At 38.8% G+C, this 27,393-nt stretch overlaps 2 long non-coding RNA genes across 4 annotated transcripts in view; one reads left to right on the top strand and one right to left on the bottom strand.

Moving 5' to 3' along the window:
- Positions 1 to 27,393, top strand: part of LOC123289833 (uncharacterized) — a 117,700-nt gene that overhangs the window by 80,603 nt on the left and 9,704 nt on the right. For 2 of the 3 annotated variants that reach the window (XR_011505903.1, XR_011505910.1), the window contains 2 exons: positions 13,006 to 13,057; positions 14,157 to 14,402. This is a non-coding gene — a long non-coding RNA (uncharacterized lncRNA). Of the gene's footprint in view, positions 1 to 6,786; positions 6,986 to 13,005; positions 13,058 to 14,156; positions 14,403 to 27,393 lie in introns of all 3 variants that reach the window. The other variant, XR_011505901.1, reaches the window with a different exon arrangement.
- Positions 16,754 to 21,777, bottom strand: LOC139046197 (uncharacterized). The gene is made up of 4 exons (XR_011505911.1): positions 21,686 to 21,777; positions 18,357 to 18,471; positions 17,693 to 17,881; positions 16,754 to 16,860 (listed from the first exon to the last, which is right to left on the bottom strand). It is a non-coding gene; the product is annotated as an uncharacterized lncRNA (long non-coding RNA).

Here is a 27,393-nt window from a genome sequence, read left to right as displayed (position 1 = left end):
GGTTAGGACCATGGGAACTGAAGTCAGACTACCTGTGATATATCTGTTAGTAGCTGGGAGACCTTGAGCAAGTTATTTAATCTCTTGCCCCAGTTAACTTATCTCTAAAACAGAATTATAAGAGAATCTCAGAGAGTTATTGTAAATAACAAATGAGCTAAAATACATACATAGCTTGAAAGAATACCTATTGAATGCTACTGAGTAGCACTCTGTGTTACCTAGGATAATTGTTGCTGTTGTTACATTATACTTGTGTGTCCAGGTTGAGGTGAGAAGTAGATGTCTGATTAAGGGTCATGATTGGGCACTGGCTAAGTAATGATGACTGTTGACATTGGCTGGATTGAAAAGATCATTTTGGGTTTAAAAGTCCTACTAGTCCTTAACTACAGTTAAGCCATCTCACATAATCAATCGTTGACTATTCCTTGGTTTTCGTTCTAATTGGGGATTATCTTTGTCCCCCTGCTCTCCATAATAAGAAGACAGTTGACTGAGTATAATTTGATAATGATCAATTAAGAAGCCTGGGATATAAAGGTGATATGTTCTGCCAATTCTTTCAGAGTTACTGGGAATTGGGTTAGAAGTGAATGATCATGAAACTAGCAGCTATTACAATTCACAGGTGCAGTTCACTCTAGGAAAGGATATTCTGAGCTCCTTCCATACTTACTTAGTTCTTTATAGATTTTTGACTCTAACGGGATAATCTTCACTAATCATATGGCACCATCATATGTTTGAAATGAGAGAAACACCATTTGGGGACAAATGGACTCAAAAGAATTAACATAAATCAATGTGTGTCAATACAATCAAGAGGGAGTCAGATATTCCTCGACACAGTATCTTCCCTTTATACTTTTTAGTTTAAGTAGATCCATTGACGTATGGAATGTTTCTAATTTCAACTCTATATAAATAGAAAAGGAGAACTGAGTTGGGGATATTAAAGTAGAAGAGCATATTTATAAAACGGATGTCTCTTTCTTTATTCACTTCTTTATGAAAAGGTGAAATAGCCTCTGTTCTCTGCCTTTTCCTTTTGACATCCGGGTGACTTTAGTATCCATAATTCAAACAACCACCACTGAGAACAAAATTTAAAATTTTCTGTATCTGGGTTGGAAAACAATGAAAAGCCCTGATGTCATGGTTATAATAAATATCGCTTTTGGCGTTTTGTTGCCTGAATTGATTTCTGATGTGAACGAACATTCTTTTCGAGAACCCAGTAATTATGCACACAAATCCTAATTCATTTCTGTAGTCCAAGCCCAGGAACCAAACTTTGTTTGCAAAAGTGCTCTAATCTTGACTGAGTTGCAAACAATTTCATGTTGTGTGCATCAAGAAGACAAGTAGGAGGGTGCAAGGATGGAAATGAAGGATGTGAAGCTACAGACTCTAGATAGCAGTGATGACTTTAGTAATCATGCACTTGACAGAAAGGGCAAGAAAGAAAATAAGGTTGATAGCTCTTAACTCTATTTTTTCCCCGAATTTTAGCAATTACTTTAGCTCTTGAAGTTGGAGTCATCACACTCACTTTTGCCATTTTATCCTTAAAGCCATACATTGAAAATACTTATTATATTCATTCATGGATCCCTGAATCAATGGTATTAAGTGAATGGTAGGTGGTTTTATGAGTTAGGATTAGGATCAGCAGCATATAACAGAAAAATTCAGAATGATAGTGGCTTGAACAAGATAGGTGTACCTCATTTCTTTCTCTCACAAAAGGAGTACAAAGGTAGGCAGTCCAGAGCTGATGGGGTGGCTCCACAAAGTCATCAGAAACCTAGAATCCTTCCAGGTCTCTGTATCATCATCCCTAGGCTGTGTCCTTGTCCTTAAAAGCCCCAAGAAGCCTTCTAATTACATCTATGGACCAGAAAGCAAATGGAGACTCTCTTTTCCCTTTTTTTTCCAAATTATTTTATTGAGGTCGTATTGGTTTATAACATCGTGTAATTTCAGTTGTACATTATTATGTATCAGTTTCTGTATAGACTGCATTGTGCTCACCACCAATAGTCTAATTTTTACCCATCACATACATATGTGCCCCTTTACCCTTTTGCTCCACCCCCCACCATCTTCCCCTCTGGTAACCACTAATCTGTGCTCTTTATCCATGAGTTTGTTTATCTTCCACAAATGAGTGAAATCATATGGTGTTTTTCTTTCTCTTTCTGATTTATTTCACTTAATGTAATACCCTCAAGGTCCATCCATGTTGTAGCAAATGAGATGATTTTGTCTTTTTTTATGGCTGAGTAGTATTCCATTGTATATATATACCACATCTTCTTTATCCATTCATCAGTTGATGGGCACTTGGGTTGCTTCCACATCTTGGCTATTGTGAATAGTGCTGCAATGAACATAGAGGTGCATAAATATCTTTGAATTGTTGATTTCACATTCTTTGGATAAATACCCAGTAGTGGGATAGCTGGATCATATGATATTTCTATTTTTAATTTTTTGAGAAGTCTCCATACTGTTTTCCATAGTGGCTGCACCAGTTTGCATTCCCACCAGCAGTGTATGAGGGTTCCCTTTTCTCCACATCTTCTCCAACATTTGCTATTTTTTATCTTGGTAATTATAGCCATTCTGACAGGTGTAAGGTGATATCTCATTGTAGTTTTGATTTGCATTTCTCTAATAATTAATGATGCTGAACATCTTTGCATGTGCCTGTTGGCCATCTGTATATCTTCTTTGGAAAAATGTCTGTTCAGATCCTCTGCCCACTTTTTGATTAGGTTGTTTGTTTTCTTGTTGTTGAGTTGTATAAGTTCTTTATATATTTTGGAGATTAACCCCTTGTAGGATATATGATTTGCAAATATTTTCTCCTAGTTGGTGGGTCATCTTTTCCCTTTGTTCATGGTTTCCTTTGACTTGTAGAAGCTTTTTGGTCTGATGAAATCCCATTGGTTTGTTTTTTCTTTTGTTTCCCTTGCTTGAGTAGACATAGTCTTCAAAAAGATGTTGCTAGGACTGATGTCAAAGACCATTCTGCCTATATTTTCTTCTAGGAGTTTCATGGTTTCAGGTCTTATATTCAAGTCTCTATTCCATTTTGAGTTAATTTCTGTGTATGGTATAAGAAAATGGTCCATTTTCATTCTTTCATATGTGGGTGTCCAGTTTTCCCCACACCATTTCTTGAAGAGACTTTCCTTTCTCCATTGTATGTTCTTGGCTCATTTGTCAAACATTAGCCCTCCATAGACTGTGGTTTTATTTCTGGGCTTTCAATTCTGTTCCATGGATCTGTGTGTCTGTTTTTGTGCCAGTACCATGCTGTTTTGATTACTATAGCTTTGTGGTATATTTTAAAGTCAGGGATTGTGATGCCTCCAGCTTTGTTTTTTTCTCAGGATTGCTTTGGCTATTTGGGTCTTTTGAAGGAGACTCTCTTTTAAGGGACTTCTCCCCCTGGACTCCATTTAACAATTACATTTACAGTTCATTGGTTGAAACTTAATGATATAGCCAAAGTTGGCTAAAGGAAAGCCCAAGAAATGCGCCTTTAACAAGGCAGTAATGTACCCAGCTGAAAACTTGGTTTCCTATGCCCAAGTACCAGAACATGGATAATGGGAAGCAGCTAGCAGTCTTGGTCCAGAATATTGTGGTAGATTCATTCTAGGGGCCAGTGGTTGAGAGAAGTTGAAAAGATTCTGTAAAATAATGCTTAACCTTTAAGGAACCTATGATTTTGTTCTCTGAGTTTTCTATTTCCATGCATAATGCATGTAATATATGCACATTAACATATTATTTTATCAAATTAATGTATTGATAATATAGGACATGCAAAAACTGATCACTAGAAAGTGAAGGACATAAGAGAATTAAGTCAGGATGTTAAACTTCCTCCTCTTTCCCGACCACCCATCTGCTGACACTCAGGAAGTTACATGCCGTGATATTGTGGGCATTATGCGCATACAACCACTTTCAGATTTCTCTCCAAACAAAATACAAGTGTATATGCAAGGAAAAGGTAATTCTAGGTGTAGTTGAGACCCACCCACCTGATCACAACCAAATAGATGGCTCTAGAACTGCTGTTCAGTTCATGAAAAGCTATTTCCTAGATGGCTCCAGAAAAAGCTTATACTTAGAATAACACATCCATGAAAAGCAACTGTGCAGAGTAATATGATAAAAGTGAGCCAATGAATGCTGAAGAGCACAGGGCGAAAGCATAGACAAAGATAGAACTCATAAGGAAAGACCTGCAGAGTGAGAGTATTGAGGGTCTGGTTGAGTGAAGGTCACAGCCAAGAAGCCAAGTGGAGGATTCCCACTGGCTGAGGGGGCTGCTAGTTCTTTCTCTCCTCACAAGGTTAGTTTCAAACATCTCTCAGGGTTTAGCAGAAAAGATCTGCAATTTATTCACCTGTTTCTCCAGGAAGAGTTAAAGCAAGGATCAGAGTCACATCTGTCAGTCCATAAAAGCCAAATAATGAAATTTTAAACAGAAACAAAGAGCAGACACCCACTTGCAGATCACAGAAAGGACACCTCTTGGGGTCGTTTGTCCTCTGCTCCAGCTATAAGGGAATCCCAGGTCAGGTCCACACCACATGTTGCTGACTGTGGTCCCGTGGCCCCAGGTGACCTAAATCTTCTCAGGGATCCCTGTGAAAAATGCAACCCTATTGACTTTACAGTTTTATTTAGTCTCACTCACTCACTTTAGTCTTTCTCGTTGACCTGAAACAACCCCTTTGCAGCTGTGGCCTTGAGAAAATCCTCCATAAACCCTCTGGCGAGGACAGAAATGGAATCATGAAAGAATCAGAAAAGTTCCCTTGCCTGAGATCCCAAAGTCGCCTCAGATGGTTGAATGGAAGCCAGATGAGGAGAATAACTGATCAGTACTTGTCCCTAGACTTGAACCACCCTGAAGCCCAACCCAATAGCATTCCTCCCCATAGTAGAAAGAGAACATTCTTGAGATATAGACCAGGTGTACTATTAACGGTATTACAAGAGTCAGACCTCCCAACTCAACCTCTGGACTCAAGCCTTTGCAATGCAGTTTCTGATTTCCTAGGCTTTGTCATACTCTACAACATGTTCAGGTACAAGTAAAGAGGCTTGATGTACCACATCTCTTAAGCCGCCTCCGTGTGGCTGGTCAAAGACAACATCTGTCCATCTTCTTATTTCCCCTTGCAGATTTCATCATGCTGTGTTTGGAACACTTACAAGTAGATGAGAGCCACCAACAAGCCCTAGCAGAGATACTAGTAAATGGGGATATTCTCAGCTATGAAGGTTGTTCTTCTAGCCTTTTACTCAGTAAAAATCCATAGAGATCCATAAAAGGGAGACAGACAAGGCTCTTCAAACTGTTTGTGGGTAATCATTAATATTTATTTATTCAATTAACATGTGTTGATGCCCATCTTAACCAGACACTAAACCAGCAGCTAGGAATACAATGGGGAACAAGATGGATGGCCTCTCCCTTCACAGAGCTTACAACCTCATGGGGGAAACAAATTTTGAACAACCAAATTCACCAGTAATTATTTAATTGCAGATGTGCTAAATTTCTACAAGGAAGTGTCCGGTTTTACAGAGTATATTATAAGGGCGCCGACCCAGCCTATGGTTCAGGAAAGGCTTCCTTGAGCTTGTGTGGTTGTATAGTGAGTTTAAGTTGATATCTGAAGGATGAATAGCCATTAATTAGCAAAGATGGTACTCCTGGCAGAGGGAAAAGCATGGGGGAGGCCCCAAGGAAGAAAAAGGAACATGGTGATGATAAGACAGAAAATGTGGTACATATATACAACAGAATATTATTCAGCCATAAAAAAGAAGGAAATCTGCCATTTATGACAACATGGATAGAACTTGAGGGCGTTATGCTAAGTGAAATAAGTCAGACAGAGAAAGATAAATTATGATATCACTTAAATTTGAAATTAAAAAAAATAAAATGAACTCAGAGTTACAGAGAAGATTGGTGGTCACCAGAGGTGGGGGGTGGGGGGATCAAATGGGTGAGGGGGATCAAAAGGTACAAACTTCTAGTTACAAGATAAATAATCCATGGAGGTAATGTACAGCATGGTGGCTACAGTTAACAATCAGTATTGTGTATTTAAGAGTTGCTAAGAGAATAGTTCCTAAAAGTTCTCACTCCAAGAAAAAAAAAAATTGTAACTATGTATGATGATGGATGTTAACTAAACTTGTGGTAATCATTTCACAATATATGCATATATCAAATCATTGTGTTGTATACCTGAAACTAATACGTCAATTATATCTCAATTTTTAAAAGAAATAAAGAAAAAACAGTGATTCTGGAGCACAGTGAGCAGTGAGCCTCCCTACATGAGACTGAGGGAGCTGGCAGGTCCTCCTTGAGGATTTCCACCTACCATGGATAAAGAGAAGCTTGCAAATCCTTCCATAAAGGGAAAAGAAAACTAAATGCATGCTCTCTCTTCTTGTCTCTTGCTCCTTAGCTTCTGATTTGCCATCTCTAGCCAATGAGCTTCAGATTTTAGGGTAAACTAAGAAAAATCAAACCAACCTTTAAGCTTTGCACAAAGCTTAACTCTTGTGTGAGAGGACGATTAAGCAAATGCTCAGAAATATAAAAATTAAACTAATGTTTTCATCCTATTGAATACATCTGTAATTCAGTAGATTTGGTCTTAGCACTTGAACTCATTTATCTCTGAAAACATGTGCAGATATTTTAACCTCCTGATTTATATGCATTCACAGCTTTCTACAGAAAGCAGCGAAGACATGATGATTTTGAGTAGTGAAGAGAAAACATAAGAAATAACTTTATTAGGCATATAAGGACTCATTAGTGGAAAATTAAAGCATCCTCATTAGCTGTGAAATTGGAGATCATGCTGTCACCCTGATAAAAGAGAAGTATGGAGACATGGAACCCATCTACAGACACAAGAGTAAGGTAAAAAGAGAATGTATCCACAGACAAAGACTTTTAACTTAATTGACCTGCTTAAAAATTCCTCAATGTACTCTTCCTGAAAATGTAAGCGCTTGAGACTTAAAGAGTTTGTACTTCTTAAACTCTAATTTCTCCAGAATGTTTAGAAGGTAAGGCTATCTTGTTTACTGTGACACACTTCTAATCTCCACACACAGTTCCTCCTCCTCCTGGCACACAGCTGGACTATGTTCCCAGCTGCTGTCAGGTGTGGTCAACAGAATATGAGTGGAAGTAGTATAGGCCGTTTCAAGGTCTGGCCCACAAAACTTTCCAACAGGCCGTCCTCTGCGCTTTTATTCTTCATTTCAACTTGATGAAAATAAATACAGTGACTCTGGAAATTACATAGTGAAGATGGTGGAGCCATAAGGCAGAGAGAGCCTGGGTCCCTGCATCAAGGCTTGTAGAAAAGCAGCCTGCCGGTCAGCCGCTTGGAGCTCTGACTTTGGGTTCACTCTTCATTTCTGGCACGTGGCAATTTTCCTTTTCTGAGCTCTGTTATGATTTAAAATTTTTGTGCTATACTTTGTTAAACCCTTCTATGTAACTGCATTAGGAGAATATTACACATTAGTAAGCTCATGCTACCATGTAGCTGGGGCCAGAACTATATTAATAATATGCATGTTATTAGTACTCTGGTAAGTAGCAAGCCTGATAATTTCGGAAGTGGTTTTGGATTCTGCAGTGGCCCTTGTCATAATCATAATCTATTGTGTTTCATTGTGTTTATTACAGTTGAACTCCCTGGTTGACTGTTGGATGACTTGGGTTTCTTACCCTCACAAATATTGTGGATTGTCCTGATCATAGGAAACAGTTTACACTTTCTGTGCCTCCACCCTGAAGGCAGGGGGCATCTCCACTTGGAGTACAATATATTCAGCTGATCTGTCTTACCTTCCCAAGCGGGATACTATCTCCAAAAACTGTAATATTACTTGTTAGTTTGCAAGACCAGGGAAAATTGCACAAGAAATAGTGTAGGCATATAGGAAAAGAGCAGTACGGAGTGTGGTAGAAAAAGAGAGGAATTGTTCTAGAGGGGAATTTATCATAGTGACTAGGAGTCAGACATCATAGATTCACCACCTACCAGCTCTGTAACCTTGGGAAAATTACTAAACCTCTCTGAACATCAGTTTTCATATCTGTAAATAGAGAGTGATAATATTAGCTACCTCATAAGTTGTTATTTGGGTAAGTGAGATAATATATATAAATTACTTAAAATGGAGCCTGGAACAAAGTAAGCACTGAATATATGATAGATATTAATATTTAAAATTATTCTAGAAGTAGAGGGGAGGAAAAATGGCAAACGTGGTTGGTTGCTGGAAGCACCTAAAAAGGCACCTTGCCAGCCCTCCTTGGAGTTCAAGCCTGTTGTTATCCAATCATGCACCGCCTTGCTTAGCTGACTCTGGACTCTCAAGTCCAGCCCTCACTGTGAAATTAAGGGCCATGAAAACCCACAAAGTCATGGTGGCAGAACTGGTCCATCCTTCCCTATGCTCAACTGCTCCACACCACTATTTGACAATGGCCACCATGGCTCACTGTCAACCAGCCGCCGCCACAACTTTTTAGAAGACTCAAAACCCCCACGATTCCACATCTAGTACCAGGTTCAGGGCTCAAAGAAAGGATGCTCCTGTGTTCCTTAGATACCTGCCAGGAGCCGCTTTGAAAAGACCCAGGCTTTTCTTTGAAGAATACCAGTTATGTTTTAATAGATGCTCTTCTAATGAAACATGGTCATTGGTGCCTTTAAGTACACAGTAGGTACCAGATAAATGACAGCTGCTACTATGACTGATTTCTTTAGTCACTATGCTATCTACTTAAAGTCTTTATCTTCATTTTCATAGGATTTCAAACATCCTGACAATAGTAGTTTTGTGTTTTGCCCAAATTCCTTGAGGTTTTAAATTTTTAATACTAATGAGATTTATGAGTCACTTTCTGGCAGAATCTGCAGCTTTTAGCATCTCTAGTGTTAGAAAAATGACCCACACAAGATACAAAATTGAAAAGAAACAAGTGATCAGTTTCAGAAGAAGCTCCAAAAGTCAAACAAACAGAGGAGAAAAGTTTCTAGTTATGTAAGAGATAGAGTATTTGGGGAAAGGAGACACTGGAAGTAACATTTCTTATGTCTAAGTAGATATCCTTTTCAATACTTGTCCTGTGGCCTTGCCTGGCCTCTGTCCTTCCGTTAGTCCACTTGGTGGTCTCGGCTTAACAAAGTACTTGATCGCCCATGCAAGTTTCTTTGTTACCTTTTCTCTTGGGCAGGCCCGTTACATTAGGGAACGTAGAAAAGCAGAAAGCCAACTTGGAAACTGATCTCTGGACTGGCAAGAGGAAACCGAACCTCCTCTTCTTTTTTTTATTTCTATTAAATCAATCACAAACACAAACATTTGCCCACATTCTTTGGAGCTCAAAGACAAGGAGCCAAGCCAGAAGGAAATGGAACCATGGCCTTAGGAAGATATTTCCCCATCTTTTCTCATTTCTCTTTTCTGGTCTCTAAATTTGAGTGTGAGCTATAAAGAGAGAGATGGACTATATTTACTCTAATCCCTGAAGGAAGGGCAGTGGATAGGAAGAGGCAAATGCAGCATCGGTTAGGACTGGAAGGGCCTTTTTTAACAAAGTAAGCTAAACAAACTCGTTTAGTGATCCACACAAAACTTTAGGGTTTGTGACCAGCCCCACCCTATTCTCATCATTGATTCAGTGATAATTGCCTGAGCCCTAGTTAGAGTGATTTGCCCAAATTTCCACTGAAAGTAGAAGATTCAATTCTACTGTTTAGCAAGTGACAGTACTGAGAAATTATTATGCCTAAATATGTCACATTGACATCTTGAGATGCCATGATTGACATCATGCTATGTCTTGACATGACTTGATAGGATAGTATTATCCTTACATCAATATTGCTACTCATGAACCACAGAAACTTTCAAATGGTAAGGTCCTAGAGATGAGGAAATTCTTCCTGCTTAATAAAGCTGGGCTAGGACTGACCTTTTCAGGTTGACTTCCATTCTAGTCATGGCTGCTGCAATGTAGACAGAGGATAACTGGAAGAACCCCCTACCCCTGGCTGAATGCAAAAAGTTTTTGATCACATCTTTAGTTCTAGTGCTTTGGACAAAGATATGGCGAAGACAATGGGACCCCACTGGCTTCCACCAGCAGTCCCCACACCACTGGCCCTGAACACTTTTTCAAACAAGCTTTCCAATGGCCTTCCTCCCTTACTGAACAGTCACTTAAACGTAGCTTCACCAGAGACCGTGAAGTACGTTGATTCTGAAACTACTTGGGCTTTCTTCTGTAGCATCCACCCTTGGACAATGAATGACTAATTAAGATTAATTTCTAGCTTACATAATGTCCCTTGCTCAAGAATATGTTTGCACTCTAGAGTATTGACACTGGCAAATGAGGCCAGAATTTTGGCAGGTTTTTAGGATAAACAATGCCAAGCTGGCTAACTTCCTATATTTCTCTAGTCTTTTTTGGAAAATACCTAGAACACTTTCCAAGAAATTAGTTTAGGTCAGTCAGAGTTTATTCGGGATAATACTGTGTTTATTGTTGCATAAGAATCTAAGTCAGGATCATCTCCCCTTCCAGACCCAAGTCAGTTAATACTGACATAACACATGAGGTTTTTAGCTCAGGGCATGAAGGCTAGTGGAGGTTCTAGGAGGAAATACAAATAATATTTCTGGGTGACTCAAATTGGCCATGATCTCACTACTAATTCTGAGGCTTTGAGGGGACTCTGGTTGATAATAAGAGAAACAGTACTATCCAAATAATTTGGAAAGCTAAAGGTTTCTCTGAGTCCGTCTCTTTCCTGGCTGGTGGAAGCAAGTATGCTACAGTGGTGGAGTGCATAATGCTAGAAGCCAGTGACTGGGTTTGAATCTGGTTCTTACAGCTACTAGCTAGTTATATTAGATAGTTAGTGGGACACAGTGTTCAGTGGACAATTGTTCATGTGAAATTTCAACAAAGCCAAGACCAATCTAAATTTCAATTCATCGTAGAATTTCTAGTCCAACAACGGTTTATTATGATAATTTTGTTATTAAAGTTTTTAGTTGACAAAGTTGTAAAAATTTGACATTATGTTGCAGGAACAATAATTTCTGAGTACCATCAGCTACTAGATTGCTTCTATGGTCTTTACACTGCAAATTTGCAATACCAAATAGTCACTCACTTTCTATTTAGGTTAATTAAGGAGCAACATTTTTTTGGGCAACTCTGCTAGTCTCAGATACTGCTAATAGTGATGTCATACAGATATTAAATGTGCTTTTCTCTCTACTAGTAATTTACTAAGGTAAAGACTTATCTTCTTTTATCACCTACCAGAAGACATAATTTTATTGAAACAATGCCACAAACTGAAGCTTTATGTACTGCTTTAGGAAAATGCTTCGAGTATTTTTAGAAACCAACTTAAAATTATTCTACATAAAATTAACAGTTTTCACAGTCATCATGAGTAATTGCAGAATCTTACTAACTACTAGAATTTCAACATGTAAAGCACATAGGTAGATTTTCACTTTATTTCTGGAATGTTTCCCTATGTTTGAAAATGAATATTCAGTTATTAATAATAAACTCAACTACAGTGCCCTGTTAGTTTTATTGTCATTCCACTGAGTAGAATTGATTGTACCCTGGTGGTTCATATTATCATTGATTGCAAATATTGTCAGAAATGCTGGAAACCATGAAGGATTTCCAAAGGTGAAGGTTGAAGCCCAACTCAAAAAGCAGATTATAGTCAAATCTTTAGGGTAACATTGAACTATGTAAGGTTGGGCAGTTTTCTGAACCTTTCGAAGCTTTATCTTCTTCATCTGAGAAAGGGGGACACCACCTCTTCTTTCCACTTCTTACTAGATTGTTGTAAAGATAAGAGCTGGACAATAAACGTATAAATCCTTGATTAATGCTTAAGATCTGTGTATATGCAATGTGCTATTCTTAGCCATTTCAGAAATGTTAGCACATCTTCTGTGACACAAGCAGAAGGACAACGGCAGTGTGTTGGTATAATTGCTGTTTGTAGATACTTTATTCCTCAAAATCTCCATGCCAGGAACCCCATCATTGAGCCATCTTGTGCAATACTCAGTGTGTCCCTTTCTGTCCCCAACACAACCCACTTCCGGCCCTGACTGCCTCATGCCTTGTCTATATAATTAACCTTAGTAATGCTCTCCCTGTCTCCAGGCCCCTCTTCACCATTCTGCCAGGATCAGATTCATCTTCCATAATTTTTGTCATGTCATCTTATGTTCAAATGTTGCTGCCCACTGCTGACTAGATAAAGTCTGAACCATCTTTAAAGTCCTTCACAATCTGGTTCCAGCCTACATTTAGAATTTTACTACTGTCTTACCCATTCCCTATGAGCCAATCAACTCAGGCCTCTTGTTTTCCCTCCATGTGACTTTTTGCTTTTTTGACTCAGTGTCTCTCTTTACACTTTTACATAAAATGCCCCTTCCTCCTCTCTTGCCTATAGAAAGCTTGTCTACCATTTCAGGCTCATTTCACAGTCATAGCTTACAATAGATTATATAATAGATTATATAGGCACATATTTATATGTAACATTTATGTGTGTGTATCCATATGTATGTAAGTATATATCTATAAATGTATTTCATTTCACTCAACTTATATAAATAATTCAGAATCTTTTAAAAAATTAAGTCAATATATAAAACTATAAGAATGAAAAATTACTTGGACTCTCAATCTTGAGACAACCACTAGGAACATTGTGGTGACTCTTTCTCATACTTCGTGTGTGAATATACATATATATTTATCTTGTTACATAAATGGGATAAAATTATACCTGCTTTTTTATCATATTCAGTTTTATATGTAAATAAAAGTTTGTTTTTTGTTTTTTTTTTTTGCAGAGCTCCTTCCTCATCCTCTTCTTCTACCATTCTCTCTAACAAACTCAACCAGGTAATCAGTGTTCAAAACTTGCTGTGTATTTTCCCGTATCTTTTTTTATACACATGTGATCACGGGTGTACCTTATGTTATTGATTGATTTTCAAAGTAGGCTCATGTTATAAATATATGATTTATATTTATATTTGATATGAAATTCCTCCAAGTCACTTAATACAGAGTTAATCTATCAAAAATTATTTTATCTATTTTCTTTATTCACATAGCCATAATAAATACAATTTTATATAAATGCATGCTTGTTCTCATAGTTCTACTTTTTTGTGCCGTCTTTATTTGCCATTTTTTCTCTCTTTTCTTTCTCTTCCTTCCGTTTTTTGGGGTATGCCTTCTCTTCCTCTAATTCGTTCTTTTTTATGTCTGCATAATACTACCTGTACACATGCCACACTTGATTTTACTATTTCCCTGTTCATGGCTATCCATTTTGTTTGCAGTTTTTTTGCACTGAGACAATACTACAGTAAGAATGTGTGTGTGTGTGTGTGTGTATTCTTGATTTTAATTTGATAGGTTAGATTTCTAAGTCAAAGAGAATGTATATTTCTAATTTTAATTCATATTCACAAATTACTTCCCGAAAAGGCTGTAAAACTCATATTTCCATTAACAATGCATGTATGAAAGTGTCATCTCTTCATCCTTATGAATTAGAGTCTTATCTGAGAGTTAATGTGATCCTCTCATCGCCACTTTAGTTTGCATTTCCATGACTACTGTAGAGGATGAGAATCTCTTCATATGTAAAGTGATCGTTTGGATTTGCTCTTATGTGAATTGCCTATTCCTAGCCTTTGCTCACATTTATATTGGGTTGTTTTTTTCTAACCAATTTGTAAAAGCAATTTGTGTATAACTGTGGTAGACAGCCTTCCAAAATGGCTCCCAGTGACCTCACATGCTGGTATTGATACCCCTGTGTCATCCCCTCCACTAAGTATGGGCTGGATGTTGTGACTTGCTTCTACAGATTAGTATACAGCAAAAGTGATGGGATATCACTTGTGTGATTAGGTTACAAAAGACCATGACTACCGTTTTACTGATATTCTCTCCATGGTTCTTCCCATATGCTTATTCTGATGGAAAGGGCCACCTGGCAAGGAACTGAGGCAACCTCTAGCCAACACCCCATAAGAAACTAAGGCCCTTATTCCGGCAGTCTTCAAAGAAATGAATTCTGCAAACATTCGTGTGAGCTTAGAAGCATATCCTTCCCTATTCATGCTTTCACATGAGACTGCAGCCTGGCTGACATCTTGATTGCAGCCTTGTGAGGGACACTAAAGCAGAGCACCCAGTTAATTTGCACTTGGATTCCTGACCAACAGAAACTGTGAGTAATAAATGTATCTTGTTTTAAATTGCTAAGCTTTGGGGTCATTTATTTTGCAGAATTAGGTAACTAATACAATTAGATATACTAAATTTTTATCTGGATTATATATTGTGAATATTTTTCTTGATCTTTTATTTGTTTACTGACTTTGTTTATGACTTTATGAGTTTGTTTATGACTTATGTTTGTTTCTATACAGGATTCAAAACTTTTATATAATCAAATATGTCTCTATTTTCTTTCATGGCTTTTAGATGGATAAAGTATATATCAGTGTCTCTCCAACACCTATATAGTATATGAAGTCTCTTAAATGATTTTCTAATATTTTTAATATTTTATTTTTTTTAGTTTTTTACTCATTTTTAATATATGATTTGGGGAAAAAATATATAAGAGAGTCAAGCTCAAAATCTTCTCTTCCTACATCTCCATTTTTAAAATTAGGAGTAATAGTGATTTTTTTGTTGTTGTTGACCGACTATTGAATATACATTCTCCACTCATGGCAGAGTCTTATTTTGTTAAACATTCCACATTCTAGGATTGCAAAACATTTTTCTTCTAGAAAGATAATGACAACTGAGATACTCCTGGAGTGAAGAAGTGATCAAGAACTTAAAATGTTTATCTATAATATTCCAAAAAGGAACCTTTATATTATTAGAACATAGTAGTATTTCTGTATTTTACAAATATCTATTAAGTGCATTCCGCCTGCCAGGCACTGTACGAGGTCCTGGAGATACAGGGGTAAAGAAGACAGGCAGACATGGGCTTCATCTTCATGGACTGTATGTATAGGCATTAAATCAGTTATTACAGGTGTGGTGACTGTTATGGGAGGGAGATGCAATGACAGCATGTGGCAGGGAATCCTAACGAAGACGATGATGGAGAAGAGACATTTAAGCTGAGAGATAAAGGGTGAGTAAGAGTTAGCCCTGAAAAATAAGGAAAGAAGAGAATCCCAGACAGAGGAAACATCCTGGGTTACTTTCAAAATGAGAGCAAGCATGGTACAGTTGAGGAATCAAACAGGGAAAGCTTGCTGGGCTAGCACTCCAAGTGGAAGTGAAGAGACATTTAAACTGAGAGATAAAGGGTGAGTAAGAGAGTGGTGACGTAGGTAGGCACCAGGTGGTGGAGAACCTTATAAACCAAGTTACAGAATTAAGATGTTATTCTAAGAGGAATAGAGAGCAATAGAAGGATTTCTAGAAGATTGAGAGTGCTATGATGAGATCTATGAGATCTATATTTTAGGAAAGTTATTCTACTTATGGTTTGGAGAATGGATTGGAATAGAAATTAAACCAAGAAGACCACTTAGAAGGCTGACTCAGTCAGGTTTCAAAATTGCAAACAACTCTAGCTAATTTAAAGAAGTTTGGCTAGGATAGTGAGATGATATGACACTGGCTGGAGAAGACATGGTGTCAAAGGAGGGTTTTTATTTGCTTTTTAGTTTTCTTTGGTTTTACCACAGGAAAGGCTTGAGTATAATGGAAACATCTAATTTAGAGTAAATGCCTGAAGATAACATGGAAGAAGGAGGTAAACCCAAACTGATTTAGGCTAATAATTTGAATTCCCAACAAGGTGCTATTCTTTAAATATATGGCTAATATTTCTTTGATGGGGACAGGGAAAAACAGACCTTTAATGTAAAAGAAATGACATGCTTTACTTTTCATAAAATTCCAATTCAAAAAAAGACATCTGTTTTAGGCACTAAATATTATATAGCATTTAACTTAGTTGAATTGGTCTTACATTTCAGAGTTTTTATACTAAAAACCGGTTATTTGGTCATTCTAACTCTCTAAGGATGGAAGTAACTTGAACACATTAGCTACAGGTTTTGCTCAAAACATATTTTAAAGTTCTTTTTGCTGGATTTCATGTTGGCGAAAAGTGTCCCACTTATTCTCTAGCTCTTGTTTTCTGTTGTGATTTTTTAAATCAAGTAACATCCTTAAGTGTATTTATTAGGTAATAAAGTAAGTCACTCTTTCCTAGGGAACAACATTATTCTCTATATTATAGTTGGTTGTGGCTTATGAAGGGGTTGGGTTGTAAAGTCAAAGAGCAAAGTGATAATAATGTTTTCTCCAAGTAATTCTTGAGAATTCCTTAAGTTGAATATAGAGTAGAGTATATGTAGTTTGGTATATATGCTCCTACATGGCAATATGTATGTATATATGTGTGCAAAATACACAATATTGTAAAGGATATAATAAAGTGTATACATGCAAAATACAACTGTACAGTATTTTAAATTATGAGATAGCAAGATAAGGAGAATAGAAGCATTAAAAAAAAAAAAAAAAAAGGAAAACAATGATGCTGGATACTCACCATGAGTCCCGAATATTTTTGCTTGGCTCTGATGGTAATAATGGTGACTCACCATGATGACTGATGCTGACAATAATGATGAGTTCAGTGTCTGTGTGATGAAGAATGAGATAATGAAGATGGGCGTTGGACACACTCCGGGGATTCATTTTTCTCCTCCCTGACAACACTATTGTAGGTCATATGAGCAGTGAGGAGACTGGCAGGGAGAATTGTTCATAATATTTACATTGTTATTTGCTCAGCTCTCACTTTCTTTCTTGCTCTCTCTTTGGTGGTTCATATATCATTGATTTCAAATTAGTCAAACATACATTTATGCTTCACCACTGTATCAGACTTAAGGATTTCAGCTGACTCCAAACAGTTGTCAGCTGGCTGATTTCAGTGTTCGTGGCAACACTGGGTTGCATCCTGTGATGTGAAAGATCACAAAAACTCATTTGTGACAGATCAGAGATGGAGGGGAATTTGCTTGTTTGTTATTTGTTTTATTTTGTTTGGATTTAATTTCTATTCAGTAGGAGGGGGACCAATTTATCCCTTATGATTACACATCAAAACCTGAATTAACTGGTACTATATTTCCACAATAATTTATTCCGGGGATGTTTTTTCACCCCTTATGAATTGGCATGCTAGGCTGCTGCTTAGCTGACCTGACTTTTAAGCCAATCTGAAGATGGGGAAATGGGCAGTGAAAGTTCCCTGAGATGTTGATATAGGATGTGATGGAGAAAACCTATGGAACGACTGACCTTTCATGGGCGGAGGGGCTTCCTATCAAATGTAAGGAGTGAAACAGGACAGGAACATGAGAGAAGATGGCTGAGGAGACTTGGAGAGTTCCAATCTGGTGAGGTAAGTGAGAAAGACAGAAGTTTGGGGAGAATTTTGAGGTGGAAATGGGAATACGAACTGACCAGGGAAACATAGAAGCTTGCCAGGCAGTTCCATTTCAAGAGCGCAGCTGAAGATGATGGCCATCCTTTTATGGAGACAACAGTCTGACCAGTTGTGGGACTTTCTATAGTAGCATAGCAGCCTGGGTTTAGGCGCTGAGAAGGCCTTCATTTCAGCAGAAAATGCTTAGGAAAGACAATATCAGAAACCTGAGGAGAGAACCAAATTCCAAATACTAAGGAATTAAAACATAAAGGTAAGATTGACTAAAGAGTGAGAGGTATATGTTTCTAAGGCAGTGGGACTAGGCCATAGGTGTTGAGGCCCTGGGGTCCTGACCATATAGGACGTCAACAATCATAAAGCCACAGGCATTAAGGTAATCAACAAAGCCTTAATTTTATGCTGCATCAATAATTCTTGCAGCATGTTGCCCCAAGTTGTTCTTATTGGAAGTATTATTTGTGAATTTTATAACCCCAAATAGTGGTTTCTGTTCTAATTTTTGAACACAGGGATGGCTAAGCCGTAACAGGTTGACTTGAGGAGGAAGAGTCCCATTTTCTTGTGGGAACAGAGGGGCCTCTAATGAGTGGTCCATTTCCACTTTACACAGACTTTTAAGGGGTTAAGTCAAGCCCCAAGTAAGTTTCCAAGAAACGGAGCCATAGCTGTGTGACTCACCTAGGAAGAAACTGGAGCCAGGCATGCTAGAACAGATGTCCTATCCCGGAGCCAATGGTCAGTATAGTTTCAGTCAAGACTCGGGAAAGACATGTGAAGAAGGCCTTCTTCTTCCCTGGTCACAGAATACAAAGGTCTATAAAAATATTTGTTTTTAATAAATAGCATGGGAGAACAGGAAACCAGACACTAGCCTTAGTTCTGATACTTTCTATGGGAATTACAGAAAATTCTTTCACTTAGAGAGTGAATGGTGCAATGGTTCTGTTCTTAGACCCTGAAGTCCCACTCCCTGGGCACAATTCCCCCATCTCCATTTATTATAATAGCTATGTGACCATGAGCAAGTTGTTTAAGCTCTTGTGTCCTAATTTACTCACCTATAAAAATTAGAAATAATAATAATGGTTGTGAGCACTAAATGAGACATTTGCTAAGGCACAGTACTTGGCACGTAAGAAACATTCAGTAAAGTTGACTCTTGCATAGGCCTATTTTATCTCCTGTAAAATAAAACTCTTGGACTAATATCCTTCCTAGCTTTGAAACTTTAGCATTCTATGACACAGTATTTTTGGTTATTGTTCTATAGCTAGGTCAGTGAACTTTTTGTGTGAAGATCTAGGTAGTAATGTTTCAGGCTTTGCATGTTGTATGGTCTCCATCATGACTACTCAGCTCTGACATTGTAGTGTGAAAGCAGCCATAGATGATACTTAAAAGAATGGGCATGGCTGTATTCCCACAAACGTTATTTACAAAACTAAGCCATGGCCTAGATTTGGTCCATGGGAAGTAGTGTGATGACCTCTGTTCTATGGAATAAAAATACGTGGAGGAAAGAAGTAAAACGCAATTTGTGATGGAAAAATGACACAGGAAATCATGTCCTGCAAAATCGTATAAGCTTATGGCACATTTGTTTCACTCAAATACTTTTTTTGTATTGAGCACATGAAAGAAAGCAGATGTTCTACAACAAAGGTGGATAATAGAAATACAATAAACAGCTTTCACAAGCTTAAATATTTATAAATATTTAATAGGCATAAATGTGTAAAATAAGTGAAATGGAAAACAGTGGCCCAGAAATCCACATTTACCACGAGTTGAAAGAAGGCAAGAAGATGTCAATTATGCAAAAAGCATGAGAAGCTCAGGTTGTAGCACAAAGCTAATGTTGCTTTTGACTCCATAATTGAGGAGACTGTTATGCATTAAACAAGCTCAAACACTTGCAGGGGGATTGCTCAACCTTCAGATCACATTAGATCTGATCTGGTCATCTGAATATGACAATGATTGGATTGTGGGCTATTTTCGTTATTAAGTTGGCCCAGTGGGTAACCACCCAGCAATCAGGCCCTCATGGTATCTGGCTACCTTGACAAAGAATATCTAACTCTACGGTGGTCATGTTGTACCTGTGAGCACAATTTGAAATTATGTTGAGGAAAGAAAAGAAGAAAAATGCAATGAATAAAAAAGAGATGTGAAAACAAGAAAGGTACAAATGAAGAACTGCTAGGGGAGCAACATAGAATTAGAGTCCAAATGCCTCTTCGGGACATCACTGTGGGAGAATTGTGGGAAATCGCACACATGCTGTAGCAATGACCATCCCCGTCCACAGGCCCATTACAGCCATCCCTCTCCCCTAGGCCCTTCTACAGATGTCTTTGTGTCACACCTGCCTTTCTCCTGTCTTCCAGGTCTTCCCCAGGTGGTTCTCTTAACTAGACTTTAATCATTTAAAAAAGATGAAACAGGATAAAGTTTTAGCAAATAATTTGGTATTTTTCCATCCTCTCATTACAAGCATTCTAATACTCTGCTTGCATTAGGGACTTTGCAGGAAAGAAAATTTTATGTCAAAGCCCTTTCCTGTCTTTTGTGGAAGCTTAAACCCTCTAAAAAAATTATGCCAGGTGTCCCAGAGAGGAAAGAGAATAAAAATGGTGACTTCCTCTCAGGAGAGATTTCCCAAGATGGTGAAAGGAGACGAAGGTGAGAGAGTCCCTCTAATGTTAGGGATCACACACTGCTCCCTGGCAGAAGCCTGAGGAAGGGAAGAGACCCCAAGGACAGCTGTAGAGGGCACCTAGGAAGGCTGGCCCTGGATACTGGGAGCCAAGCTTCACCCAAGATTCCAGTGCCCTGAGGGTGGCTGCTGGGGCTGATGGCCCCTATTGGACTGTAACAAGACACCTCAGCAGTAACTAGCAAGGACCATGGACCGCAGCCAGAGGGGCCAACCTGTGCTTGGGCAATACATAAGTTCCTTTGCACAGGCCTTGAAGGTGGAGAGTCCCGATAATGACTGAAATTATGTTCCCTTCCAGCCTTGAGGAAGGGGGACCCAGGGCAGATTTAAAGATATGAAGAAACATAATGATTCTTGCAAAATAGCATCTGTGGGCTGATATTCATGTACCAACAAATGTTTGGGAGTAGAGAGTGGGAAGGAAGAGGGACTCTCATAGTCTACTTGGCACAGTCTCTGATTCAGAACCAGCAGCTCCCTGGGGAACAGATTAGGTGTGTGGAGGCAGTGTGACCGCAGTGGCTGAGAAAGAGCAGAGGGCTGCCTTATAAATCCTTAGTGGGTAAATGAGTGCCCAGAAAAACACAGAGAGTGGGTGGAGTAACATAATTAAAAACAGCTGAGCTGCAAAGTGGGCCTAATTTTTTCTGAACTAAGAATGAGTAAAATGTCTTTTCAAGAACTGGGTATAAAAATGAAAGCAGGAGATAAAGAAAACCCACTATATTTAGTTGTTCGCACACAGCTAATATAGTAGCCATGTGATGCATTAAGAAAATCTTCTTCTCCTCTACTTTTCATAACTTGTCTGGTTGTGTGAGAATCCAGTACTTGGAGGCTGGGGAACAAAAGGCTTCCTGACCCATGCATAGACCTGAAGAGCCTGTGAGCCCATCTCTCTGGGAAACATAACCACTCGGGGGCTCAGCGTGGGCTTCTGGCTGCAAAGGTTGTGCCTTCTTGAAGAAAGCACACAGCGAGTGGAAGGAAGGAGGCGGGCAGCACCCCAGCAGGCCAGGTTAGCTGGGTCAGCCCTGGCCATCTGGACCGCTAGTGCCCTAGGCTATTCTCACATCCACTTTCCCACCCAGCTCTTGTTTCAGTGAGATCAAGGGATCCAAGTAGCGAGTTACTTGCTTAATCAATAGATTTGGTGTAACCTTCAATTTGGTGTAATTTTATAAAATATTCCAATCATATTCTGAATAATATATAATTCCCTCAGAGCGAGTTGTAGAGCAGTAATTCAAACCAGGTTTTCTGGATCCAGAACTCACCTACTTACCTCCTCTTTGTAATACCTCTTCTTCGAGCACAGCCATGATCGCTTTCACCCACATTCCATAGACGTGGCACCAGCTGTGGACACCAATCAATGGCACTAAGCGATTGAAATTTGTTAATGACCACACAAGGTCAAGGATAATTTATTTTGAAATGTCATGTAAAGGAAGGAGGAAACCATATAAAGGAGAAAAAAATCCTTTTAGAAACAGTTAAGAGGGTCTAATATTTAGCACCTGGGAAATATTTTATTTTTTGTTATGTTAATATACCCATTTTTAAGATCCACTTCTGGGGTAGGGAGTCCAATAAGCTGCACAGGCTTTGTAAAGAAGGATGCAGACAAAAGCACTGATTTATTTTTATAAAATTGAATTAGTTAAATGATAATAAAAGAAAACATCCACAAAGGTGGACTCTTCAAATAGAAAAGATGCAACAAAGTGCATCTTTTCTATTTGAGGAATTATGCATCGCCAGTACACACAAATTATGCATTATCTGCAAATATGTTATTAAATTTTCTCTTCCTCTACGCACACATCCCTTTTTTTCCTACAAAAATTGATTGCCACAGATGTGGTCTTAAAATCCATGTGGTTTCTGAAATTCTGTTCAAAAGAATCAATACATTTTCCTATTTCTGCAGTTTGAGCCAAGCAACAACAGAGGAACTAAGTCCAATCATTCCATTTCCTTTTTTATAAAATTAGCACACTGATGGGTTAGCAAAATACCATTGACATGGTCTATCTTTGTTCATTGGTTTAATCATTCGGTCAATAAGCATTTAATGAGCGTCTAATACGTCCCAGGCACTGGGAAAACAGAGGTCAATCAAACATTGGTCCTTACTCACGTGGAGCTGAATTTAGTAGGGTAGGTGGACAGATCAACAAAGAATTGGGATAATATTTTGAAATACTACAAGAAGTCTTTTTCTTTCTCAGAAAATCTTTTTTACCTTGTGGCTCTTTGCCCATTTAACCAGAGCTAGAGACTAAGGCTGATTGCTCCAGAGAAGAAAAGATACCAAAGAATCCAGCCAGAAGAGAGTCAAATTTCTGGCTGAGAAGGTAAAAAGAAAGCCTTGAAAGCTTTCATTTCGAAGAGTCTGGCGTTTGGGGGGAAGGGAAGTTGGGGGTTAGCTTTTGTTGTATTTATTTATTTATTTTTGAGTTCTAAAACTTTGGCTCTGACTCAATAGAGTGAAGCCTGAAAGACTGGCCAGTTTCTACCAAAAACCAGGGAGTGGGGCAGAATGCATGATGAGGTAAGAGCAGCTTTCCAGCCTCAGAGGAGACAAGGCCTTTTCTGAGTTGGAGAAGGAGATTTGAGGGGAGGGAGAAAGGAGGAATAGAGTATTGAGATGCAAATGTGGGGTCTGCTGGAACCCCTGGATGGGAGTGGAGGGGGTGGGAGGGTGCCACCTCAAAACATTTGACATCCGAGAATAGAAAGTGAGCAGCTTGTCGTCTGGAGTAGCCCTGCTGGCCTTCTCTTTGGTTGTTGCCTAAATATTTTTAATATTATCCTTACACTGGAGAGTTTGGGTGGATTTTATTCAAGGATGTAACACGATATGACTTGCAGTTTTGAAAGAATTCTAATGAAGGTGAAGAGACCAGAGACACGGAGACAAGCTCAGAGAGTTGCCCAGGCATTAGCAGGACGCAACCCCAGTTCAGTCGTGGCAGCACTGTGCTGCTTTCCACCAGTTTACTTCTGAGGGAGCTAAGGGAGAGGGAGGATCTGGGATTGCTCCCAGCCCAGAGTGGGTGGATGGTGGTGCCATCAACCAGTAGACTGTTGAGGAGTAGGAGTGGGTCAAGCAAGGAAGATAATGAGTTCAGTTTCCATCCAGGCGTGTTATGAAATTTTAAGAAACCTTTGAGAAATTGAAGACATGTGAACTGGTTGATAGTATATGGTAAGGAGGATCTGAAGCTAGTGGAACAAATGAGTCCAGTGTGTTTATTAATGAATCGCGATGCCTCTCAAGGGAGGTCTCTGGTGTTCGACTTGAGGGCTCTGCCCTTGGCCTATTTTTTCAAGAACTTGGATGTAGACACAGAAGACACACTCATCAAATTGGTGTAGGATGCAAATTCTGAAGAAATAGCTTTTACAATAAATGACAGAGTAAGAAATTCAGAAGGCTGAAGGAAGTATCTGAAAATAACAGGATGACACTTAATAGAATAAATATAAAGTCCTGCATTTAGGTTTAAAGCAAAGTGAACAGCACAATTAAGGGATATGAAGGCAGCAGTTCCTCTGAACAATTATATGAGGATTTTAGTTGACTTAAAGTTTATTATGAATCAACAGTGGGATGCAGCCACTTAAAGGCAACACATCACCTACTTCCTAGCAAGTTGCCTCAGTTTTCCTAGGCTAAAATTATTTTTTGAGAAGAAAAATAAATAATTTATAAAGAAGCCACAGGTTAAAAACCAAGGCTTTTGGTCACCCTTAACAGTTCCCCACTTGGTGACTTTGTCCGTGGTTGCATTATCAATTCATCTAGAGATGACCAGTGCTCACTGATTATCCATGCACTCTCCTACATTTTCCAGGGTCCTTTCAGTTGGCTTGGGGTCATATGACTGAGTTCTGGAAGACAGGAATGACAGCAGAAGTGATATGGTGCTTCTGCTCCTAGATTCTTAACTGTCAGTGTGCCTTCTCCATCCATCTCCTCTCCTGACAGGATGAACTTGGAGTCCCATGTTGAACTGTTGGCAGCACAAGATGGAGGGAATCTGGACCCCTGAGTCACTAGAAGGCAGAGAGCCCTGCTGACCCACACGACTTCACATGAGCAAGAAGTAAACTTTTGCGGTTGGTGAGCCCCTAAGATTTAGGGGTATGTGTCTTGCTGCCACTAGCATAACCTAACCCTAATAGCATTTATCCTGAGCATCCCTGGTCTCTGCTGAAGCATGTCAATGCTCTTTGGTCATGACATTCCTCTTCAGGGAACTTTTGGGAAACTCAACCTGTGACTCCAGGTCAGAGTCCTTCAATGGACAAATGCTGTAGTCATACACTAAGGGATGGGACTGCATTCTAGGTAACACAGCTGGAGGAAATCACTGTTTTGATCTAGATAATTTATATTTCAAAAAATTACCAACTTATACCAAGGCATAAAAACATTCATAAAATCCAATACATCTCTTGGGTTGTCCCATAGAATATTCTTACATAGGGTAGGGGTCTTGACTAGATGCCAGCCAAGGTCCCTTTCAGGTCTATGAAATAAAGGAAAAACCGTAATATAAGTACTGGAGGAAATCTTAGAGGCCATCGAGTGCTGCCAAAGGCCAGACTTCATAGATGAAAACACTGAGCTCGAGAGATGTGAAGCTATCTGTCCAGGTCTCTTAGATCTCCTGAATTTCCTTTCCAGTGCTCTTTCCAGCATATTTTAAAGGTATAGTACTTAAAAACAAACAAACTGACAACAGTAACAAAAAACGCTCCTGAGTTTTTACCGTGAAGGTCAGCTGATTTCTTTTCTCTTGGACCCCTTCAATCTTTACAACTCCCTGAAACGGGGAGGGAAATGTTTCCTCAGGAGCAAAGAGGGGGAATAAAGCGTGGCAGACAGGAAGAAGGGAAATCTGTGCAAGCAGAACGCCTGCTTCATTCTCATAACTACATATACTTTCTTGGTCCCAAAACCTTGACTCCTTTTTTTTTCAAGGCCTCCTCTACAGTACATAGACGCACACTGCAAAACCAGCCTGGTGCCAATTCCTTCTTTTTCTCATTCTTTTCCTCATTCTCTAAGTTTAAACTTAGTCCAGTACAGTGATATTTTTAGTCCAATTAAGCTATGCAAATTCTAGTTTATCATTTCAACCCCAGAATACTCTTATCTCAAGGATCTTTCCCTGCTGTCCAACATCTAGTTTTAACCCTTTACTGCAAAGCTGCAGAAGAAGGGGAATCTGCTACTTATTAGAATGGCAACTCCTAGGCAGAACTAGGGCATCCAGCAGCTCATGTCAACACTTGCCAAGCTCTTCATCCATGATAGCCAGTGTCAAGCTCCATCATAAGCAATCAGGGGCCCAGCTGGTCCCCATTGTGTTGGGGATCCCACTGGGTCAGTGCTATTTTCTCCCTCTCACCTTGTACCTTTTTACCCAACTATTTGTTGCTTCAATTGGAAATTCCATGGAATGACCAGTGGGCCCTTGTGTCCCCTTCTGCAGTTGGTCCAGGTTTATGGGAAACCTAAGAATCTCTGCCACCCTTGACTTGATTCCATGGGAAACCAGGGGAGTGATCCTTGCCCTTTGGCCATTCAATACCCTCCTGTGCCTCTAAGACCCTTCCCCATGCTTCAGCACTCCATGGTTGGTCTGTAGGTCCCACCTGCAACCATCCAGGAGGAAGGAAATGCCAGTCTTCCCATGATGTCATCTGCCCACATTTCACTAGGAAAGTCTTGGAAGACCTCTGCCTTTAGAAAAGCAGACGTGAGTAGAATTTCACCTCCTTCCACATTGGGAGGTGAGCTAGAGAGGGATACTTACTGATTCAATAATAATAAAACCTGCATATCACCTACTGTGTGCCAACCACTTTTCAAATACTATACAAATTACCTCACTGAATCCTCTCAAGGACTCTAATGAGAGGGGAATTCTAAAGAAGGTGACATTTTTTTTTATACACCTTGGGGTGGGAGTGTGGTGAATGCTGCTTCATAGGTTCTGCTGAAATGCCTGGGGAGAGGGTGTCTACCTCCTTCTGTTCTCAGTTTTCAACTGCCTCCAAAGTCACCCATTACCACTAGCGAGGAATCTTGAAGGAGCCAGAAAGGGTTCCATTCTGCACGCCATACTCTTATGCTAAATTCCCTTGGTGCTTACAATAGGAGAGTAATGTGATTGCATGTGTTTATCTGTTTACATCCTTTCACTATGCTTTTTAACTGTAAAAATAATAGATACTGTAGCAACAAATTCAAACAACACAGAAATATAACAAATAAAAAACAATTTTCTGTTAGTTATTGCTTCATTCCCTGACATTTAACCACTTTTATCAGTTTGGACTGTGTGTGTGTTTTCTGTGCATATGCTCTTTTTAGTGTATATACAAACATAGACATATAGATATTAGCTTTCATTTCCACAAAAATGGGATTATGCTATATATGTCTATATATGCATGTATATACTATATTACATATGTATATATATGTATATACGTCTATCTATATTTATAAATATTATAAATAAATATAAATATATATAAAATAAAAAATATGTATATCTCTCTCTCTCTGAGTCTTTTTTCATTTAACATATTACTATGTCAGAATGTTTAGGTCTACCACATCTTTCTGGTGTTCCCATAATATTCTTGGGATGGATGTTCTGTGAGTTATTTGTCCATTCCCCATTGATGGAAACAGCTTTTTGCTGTTTCAATAATGTTGCAATGTGTATACACACACACACATCTTTCCCTCTAGAATCAGAGCTTTTCTAAAATAGAATCTTGTAAGTGGGACTGCTTGGTTGTAAAATGTGTTTATTTTAAATTTGATAAACTCTGCCAAATTATCTTTCAAAATGTCATATCAATTTACACATCCATTAACAGAATATAAAGAGTTTTATCTCCTTATCCTCTTACAAACACTATATGTCATCAAAATGTTGTTAAATTTTGCCAACTTAACCA

Source organism: Equus asinus, chromosome 9 (assembly GCF_041296235.1).
Source record: "Equus asinus isolate D_3611 breed Donkey chromosome 9, EquAss-T2T_v2, whole genome shotgun sequence".
In the NCBI taxonomy this organism is placed as follows: Eukaryota; Metazoa; Chordata; class Mammalia; order Perissodactyla; family Equidae; genus Equus; species Equus asinus.
Note: the sequence above shows the minus strand (reverse complement) of the source record. Positions and strands in the feature narration are given on the sequence as shown.